This window comes from Cricetulus griseus, chromosome 5 (assembly GCF_003668045.3).
Source record: "Cricetulus griseus strain 17A/GY chromosome 5, alternate assembly CriGri-PICRH-1.0, whole genome shotgun sequence".
NCBI lineage: Eukaryota > Metazoa > Chordata > Mammalia > Rodentia > Cricetidae > Cricetulus > Cricetulus griseus.
Window position 1 is genome coordinate 163,798,874 of NC_048598.1, and position 8,521 is coordinate 163,807,394.

General features: G+C 39.0%; 1 pseudogene; it reads right to left on the reverse strand.

The window, feature by feature from the left end:
- Positions 1-5,280: 5,280 nt before the first annotated feature.
- LOC113836229 lies at positions 5,281-8,313 on the reverse strand (annotated as a pseudogene).
- Positions 8,314-8,521: the final 208 nt, after the last annotated feature.

The window sequence follows — 8,521 nt, forward strand, 5'->3', positions numbered from 1 at the left end:
ATTTCTATTTTGACTGTGTAGCATGAAGTTTCAAATCAGGTCACCAGGACTGACAAAAAGCATCCTTTGCATTGGCCCTGAGTTACTTCTATGAGTAAGTCAGTACATGTGATTCCTATAACTAACTTCCTCTACTGGTTCTGGATTACCATTGAGTATCATCTAACCTGCAGTTATTCAACCATAAATCCTAAGCAGGTTAAGTGTAGGAGATTTTAGTAAGATAACTTTGACCCCATACTGTCATTTTAGTATGTAATGTTCTGATTCTCATCTTCAGTGGAAAGACCATAAAGAGTGAGGTTCTCACTCTGACAATGGTGTGATTTGGAGGGCATCTTTGTCTATAAAGCTAGTTCCAGGACAGCCAAGACTACACAAAGAAATCCTGTTTTGAAGAACCCCCACACCACCCACCATGAAAAAAGAAATTGTGATGCTCTAATGCCTAAGCGCTTTCCACAAACCCCATTTCCATTAGAAGAGATGGCTAAATAAGTACCAGATCAATAGGCTTCGAAGAAACTCTATGATATCAATGGGGCCAAAGTCAATGCCCTGATAAGGCCCTATAGAGAGAAGTAGGCATATTTTATGCTAGCTACTGGTTATAATGCTTTAATTATTGCCAATAAAACTAGGGTCCAAACGGACTCTAATTCTAAATACACACACTTTTTACCATTAAAGAATATATGGCTGATAATTTTACCAGTTCCTCCTCATAATGAAATCTTTCTTTCTCCTTCCTTCCTTTCTTTTTTTCTTTCTTTTTTGATTTTAGCTTTGGTTTTTCACAACAGGACAGCTCTACCTGTCCTGGAAATTACTCTGTAGACCATGCTGGCCTCGAACTTACAGAGATCTGCCTGCCTTTGCCTCTGGAGTGCTGGAATTAAAGGCATGCAACCCCACTGCATGGCCTTGATCTTTTTCACCATTAAAATAGAATATGTGGCTGAAAACTTGTACCTGTTGCCTATCAGACTGAAATGTTTCCTCATTTGGGGAACTCCTTAAGTCAGAAGATAACACAATATATCTTCAGGTAGTCCCTGAAAGTGACTTAGATTCACAATGCTCCTTCTCAGACAAGCAAGGCCAAAAAGAAGATTCTGAGATCAGGCCAGCTACCTGGAAGAAGCAGAAGCCTGTTAACTTCCTAGAAGAGATATAAAACAACTGAGTCACTTGAAAAGGTCTATCTTCAAGCTCTTGAGCTGCCTTCAGGCTTCGAAGTGTGCTTCAGGTTCCCACCTTTTGTGAACTGTAACCCATGCTGGGGTAGGCTTCGGTGATGTGACTATTTGTGAGACATTTATGCTCCTGTAACTAACCCCTCACCCACATTCCTGTAAATAACCCCATTGAAATTTACTGGTTCACCAACTTAGACTTTGGTGGGATCCATACTTTAGCCTTGGTAAGAGAGATTTAAAAGAACCAAATTCGGAACTTGGTTATGGGCAACATGGATTTAGAGAGCCTGGGGGAGGCCCTAAAAGAACAGAAGCTGTCGAGCTAAGTCATGTTACAAAGTTTCTCACACTAGTTTCTTTAAAATAACACTTAAATTACTCCTTGTAACAAGAACACAAGGTGTTAGCCATAGTCAAACTATTGTCAGCCAGGTCTATCTAAGGAACATTGGTGTGAGTATCAGATGCTTAATAGAACACCTTGCCTTTCCTGCCTATGACCAAAATATTGCAACAGTTAGGAATCCAAGGAAGGCCTTAGTCACCCTGTGTGATTTACTTTCAACAAACATATAATTTCTTTATTGTGGTATAGGAGAGAAATAAGGTACATAGTTATAAAACATTGATATATATATATATATATAATATATATATATATATATATATATATATGGTAAGGAATTGAAAATGTTATTACATAAGTCTATATTTCCATAACTAAGAGACATAGCTGACTCCAATACAAACATACATACACAGAGGCAAACACAAACAGGTGCAAAACCTATCAGCAACTGGTTAAGCAGTCAATCTTGTAGTTGTAAGTGACCAAGCTCTGTATGTGTTAGTGCTGCTTTGCACATTAAGTAATATTCTTCTGAGTATATTTTCAGGAAGCACAGATTATTCCATGCTTACTTTCTTCTACCATTTTAGATCCTAAATATTAAGATCTTATGTGAACTTGAGAGGATTTTATTGTAACTTGCTGTTTGCTAGTGAGGTGATGGATAGGTACCTTTACACGTGCTATCATGAGGGATAAGGGATAAATAATTTGTAATTAGTTTTCATATAGGGAGTCAAGAAAACTAAAACATGGTAAAACTGCTAAAATTTTTTGAACTTCAGAAATGACTGCATGATAATCGACATCTTCCTACTTCTATGACCACATTAGTTACCACATTGGATCAGGTATAAAATCAGACTTAATCAGGTAGAAAATACTCTGGTAACATTCAAAATATTTTTATAAGATATCTAAGAAAGTAACTTATTTGATTTTCACAAACTGTGTTTGTGTATTGCTGTTAGTATCTATGAAGATGTGTGAGTTTGTGCAAGAGTATGCATACGCATGGGCAGGACAGGAATTGATGTCTCCCGTCTTTCTCACTCACATTTTGGAGACAGAATCTCACTGACCATGGATCTTGCTGGTTCATCTACTCTGACTTGCCAGTCATCTCTAGAAATCCATCTGACGGACTGTCTTCCCAACATTGATTGCAGAAATTCACCTCCTTCCTTTGCCTTTTACCTGGTGTGGGAGATCTAAACTCATGTGCTGAATATATTGCCGAGTCATATCAAAATGCCACGAAGTAATTTGAACTTGTGACTTATGCCTTTGAGGCTCTTATCTAAGAGTTGAAAAACTCTAGATTAAAATTCACAAGCTAGCCAGGCAGTGGTAGGGCCCACATTTAATCCCAGCATTCGAGAGGCAGAGGCAGGCAGATCTCTGTGAGTTCAAGACCTGCCTAGTCTACAAGAGCTAGTCCAAGGACAGCCTCCAAAGCCACCAAGAAACCCGATCTTGAAAAAGATAAAAAAAAAAAAAATTCAGAAACTTCTCCATCCATTCTTCAGTTGAGGGGCTTCTAGGTTGCTTCCAGGTTCTGGCTATTACAAATAATGCTGCTTTGAACATGGTTGAGCAGATGCCCAGTCACAAAAAGCAAATGGTATGTACTCATTCATAGATGGATTTTAGACATAGAGCAAAGGATTACCAGCCTACAATCCACACTGCCAAAGAAGCTAGGAAACAAGGAGGACCCTAACAGAGACATGCATGGTCCTTGGAGAAGGGGAAAAGGACAAGATCTCCTGACCTAACTGGGAGCATGGGGAGTGGAGAGGGAGCTAGAAGAAAGAGATGGGGAGAAGAGAAGGGGAGAGGAGGACATGATAGAGCAGGAAGATTTAGTCAGGGGAAGAACTGAGGAAAGAAAAGAGATACCACAATAGAGGGAGCCATTATAGGTTTAAAGAGAAATCCGGCACTAGGGAAATGTCCAGAGATCTACCAGTTAGAGCCTAACTAACAATCTAAGCAGTGGTTGAGAGGCTCCCTTAAATGCCCTTTCTCCGATAATGAGATTGATTACTACTTTATATGTTATCCTAGAACCTTCATCTAGTAGCTGATGGAAACAAGGCAGACAACCACACTAAACACACTAAACACACTAAACTGGAATCCAGTTGCAGAGAGGGAGGAGTGATAAGCAAAGGGGTCAGGACCATCATGCAGAAACCCACAGGGACGGCTGACCTGAACAAGGGGTTGCTTATGGACCCTAGACTAAAAGCGGGGAAACCAGCATAGGACTGTTCTGGACTCCCTGAGGGAGGATGTCAGTTTGGAGGTCTGGACAATCTATGAGGCCTCTGGTAGTGGATCAGTATTTATCCCTAGTATACAAATGGACTTTGGGATCCCATTCCTCATAGAGGTATACTCTCTCAGCCTAGACACATGGGGGAGGGTCTAGGCCCTACTCCAAATGCTATGACAGATTTTGAATATCCCCATGGAAGGCCTCACTCCCCTGGGGAGCGGAAAGGGTTTGGCATAGGGGTGAGGGGCAGGGAAGGAGGGGAGGGAGAGGGAAATGGGATAGACATGTAAAAGAAGCTTGTTTCTAATAAAAAAGAGAGAGAAAATTTGCAAGCTATCTGATTGGAACAGAAATCCTAAATTGTCTTTTGAAATACAATTTTCATTAAAACACAAGACTAAAATTAGACAGTTGTAATTGATCCATGAGGTAGTCATATGTTTTTTCACATTCACAAACTTATGCAATTTTAAATTCCAGATGTTACCATTACTGCTTATTAGTTATATTCTACCTTATTCTTTAATTGCTCTGTAATGCATGTACTATGCATATAGCATGGTAACTTTTGTACACTTCAAACCTGCATAATTTATATCACACTGCCATACTATCCCACAACTTATGTTGTATATTCAGTTTCTTAAATGTATCCATATCTGAATCAGTATCTCATTTGTGCCTCTGAGATTTTCACTATGATGAAATAAAAATACTCACTGTATAATATACTCAGTTCATTCTAAACCTTTCTTTGTAGAAATTTAAGTTTTATCTCTAAAGTCTAAATATTAAAAATCAACAATGTGAGTTGGGGAGGCAACTCAATCAGTAGGTTGCTTGCCTAGTATGAGAGAAGGCCTGGGTTTATTTTTCAGGATGTTGCATACATGCAATCCTAGAACTCTGAGGTGAAGACAAATAGACCAGATGTTTAAGGTCATCCACAGCTTCACCCAAAATCTGAGTCTAGTCTGGCTACATGAAAACTTATGTCAGAACACAGGACAATCAAGAATGATGAACAATGACTCAGGGAACTATGAGAGAGGCTCCATGGAAAAAGGCAGAGGGCTTTTACCTCAGGTACATTTTGTTGTGTGGATTGTTTTTGATGTGATTTTCTACGTCCTGAAACAAATATGTGCATTCAATTTGTAAGGCATGTTTATTCTTATTGGATGTTATAACATAGCTATAGAACCAAGTCTGGTGAAAGGATATGCTGAGTGCTGTCCACATTGTTCCCTGAATCTGGATATGGCCTCCTGCCTTGCTTTCATGCTTTCTCAGATATAATCTACAGTACATACCAGGCAATTGTGTTTAAACTGGTCTGTCCTGAGAAAGGTCTGGGAAAGGACTGATCTGTTAATATTTAGTATGTGCTTACTGACATCCATTTGCATGTTTTTCTGATCATGATTTTCTGAACTCAAACAACCTTCCTAGGACCATTGCTTTCTTAGTTCCATTTGTGCATAAAAGTACACTGAAACCGAAGTAAGGCTATCTACAACATTAGACTGTAGACAGCCCCACTCTTTCAGGTCATCAGATTCCAGGTCCAGCAGACAAGATGTGCATAAGTTGACTGAAAATTAAAAATTGACACTTAAATCAGGGACCTCAATGAAAAACTATGAGAGGATTCCTGCAGAAAGAGGTAAACTGGGATTAATATAGGGCTAAAAGTAGGAAAATCAGCACCATATATTGAACCTCTGAATGTATTCTCCAGAAATTCAGATATCCTGTAAAGGTAAGCATGAGCTTGTGTCTTCTTTTCATGTTTCCTTGAGACCATCATCATCCCTCACTATCAACAGAGGATTATGTCTATAATTCCCTAGGGATACTCCAGTCTGCTTGTACTCTAGTCCTTTATATAAAATGTTTTAGTATTTGTATGTGTCCTATATAAGTCATCATGAACATGTAATTCATCTTTAGACTGATAATAATATCTGAAAACATTTAAGTGTAATACAAATAATTACATTGTATTTCTGCGAATAACAGCAAAGTCTATATGATCAGTATATACACAATTTCTGTTATTCAGTTTCAGGTTGCAAATGATTTCACTTACAGATGAGGAGTAAGCAAATCTGGAAAGTCAGATATAATTCTTTCTGACCCTTTCTTCTGTCACACAGAATCTTATTTTGCTGCAAACATTTTTAGTTGTCAATGATTTCTGCTACCAGGATTTAAAATTCTGCCTGATTTTAATGTGCTGATTTTCATTTTACAGCATGTTTCAATACTACATCGAGTTCTAAATATCTCTATTAACAAACAAATTCTACAAGGTGTAGAGATGGCTCATAAGTTCAAAGTGTATAGTGCTCTTGCAAATGGTCTCAGCAGGGATCCCAACACCCACACTGGGAAGCTCCCAACCACTTTTAACTTCAGCACCATGGATTCTGATGACCTTTCCTGATCTCCATGGACACCTGTACCACAGGCACAAACCAATACTCAGATATGCTCATACATATAATTAAAAGGATAAATATTAAGGATAAATATTAAGGGTAGAAAGCCAGTTTATCTTTCGAGGCTAAGATAGGAGTATCATGAGTAATATTTTTTTTGTGAAAATTCCTTTACTACTTTTGTATCCACATTGATTGTTTAAAAAGCAAACAGTACTAATAGCCACTTTGGTAAACACAGTCTCCAACCCTAAGGATGACATCATTTGGATGGGTTTGATTCCCAGTATGTCAAAACCCTTGTCCATGACAGCAGCTACTGCTTCACACAAGAGCATTATCCACATGTTCACCTTCAATACTTTCCCTGTCTGTAGATCTTTCTCCACACAGTAGCAGCTATCGTAAAACTCTGTGAAAGTAGTTGCCAGATCATATATATAATCGCAGAGTGTGAAGAAATAAATCATCTAATATCTTTTGTAAAATCTCAAGGAATCGTAAAATGCACTGGCCTACTTTCCATTCCTTCTCATGGTCCAAAACAATCTTGGTTTCCCGAGAAGCTTTCTGAAGCATCTCTTCATCAACATTGGCCAGATGAGCAATAGACCTGCTTCTAGTGAAGGCATACAGCAAGGAGGCAGCTGTGTTTCCTCACCAAGAATCTTGTCAAAGGAGATGTAGTCATTCAACCGGTTATGGGATAGGCCAGCATAGCTTATGCAGCCATATGCAATGGGTGTCTGAGCAGCTGTCAACCAAATCCACACCAAATCCAATGTGGGCCATTTGAGTTACTTTAGGGTCATACCACCCAATCATTTGAGCATCAGCAAAATTTGCCTGGAAATGTACAGCTTGTCCATTGTCCATCACATAGAAAACCTTATTTGCTTTTTCCTCAAATAGTCTCTGTTTCATAGCAGCTAGGTCAGAAGTGTCGTAAGTAAAGCCTCCATCTGATTCCACTATGGTTAATGGCATGGAACACCCGGGGATGAAGACAATTTTTTCTGCCATCATCCACTTGCACATATCCATTATCTTCAAATTCTTTTACAATATCCTTCCTCCTATCTTAACAGAAGGATTTGCCTCTTTCTATTAAAGTGATGTCCAATGCATCGTATATTGTATTAAACTCTGCATGGGAGACGTCACAGATTAGGTTCCAGGCCTTTATAAAATCTGGGTCTTTACTCTGCAGTGAAATGACACACTGATAGGCTCGCTTCTTAAATTCCTCCTCAGTATCAAACTGCTTCTTAGATTCCTTATAAAAGGCCTGAAGATCCCCAATAGGAGGTGAAATTGTCAGATAATCTGGAGATTGATCTTGCAGGTGAGCGATGAGCATGCCAAACTGGGTCCCACAATCTCCTACATGATTTAACCTTAGCACATTGTATCCTGCAAATTCAAAATGTCGGCTCATACTTTTATCATATCCCTTATGATAGTTGACCTGAGGTGGCCAACATGCATGTCTTTAGCTATGTTGGAAGAGGAAAAGTCAACTGTAACTTTTTATTCTCTCCAAGAGCAGGCAGTTGAACTCCATTTATTAGGAGATTGGTCAACTGTTCTGACACAAAATCCTTTCCCAAGTGTACATTAATGAAACCAGGACCTGCAATTTCAACTTTGTCAATATATTCATTGTTCAGCAGGTTTTTGGTAATGTTTTCTGCAATTTCTCTAGGATTAACTTTCTGTTCCTTTGCTTTGAGCATCTGAGAAATACCCATCACACTATTACATTGATTATCTCCAAACTTAGGCTGCTGACTCAGAGTTACAACCAGAGGAGGGGTCCAAGTCTGGATATGCAGCCTTAATGGCACAGCCAAAGACATCCTGTAGGCAGTTGTTGATGTTAATCATATCTTTAGTTGGTCTTCTTCTTCTTTATGCCTGAAGACTCCTCTGAAGTATTTCTGTCTATATTTTAATTTTTAAATTTTCTTCTCGTAACTGGTCCAAACCCAGAGAATCTTCTAAGTGACCACAGTTCTGAGCCACCAGCCCGTCCATCCTCCCATCAGTGATTCAGTGTCATCAGTAATTATTAAGGTGGCCTGGGCTACATAGTGAAACACAGTCTCAAGAAATGAAAAGGAAAACATAGAGAGAGAGAGAGAGAGAGAGAGAGAGAGAGAGAGAGAGAGGGAAATGGATGGGAAGGAAAGAAGAGAGAGCAAGGGGTCATGGAATATAAATAATCACAGAAAAACAGGCCATC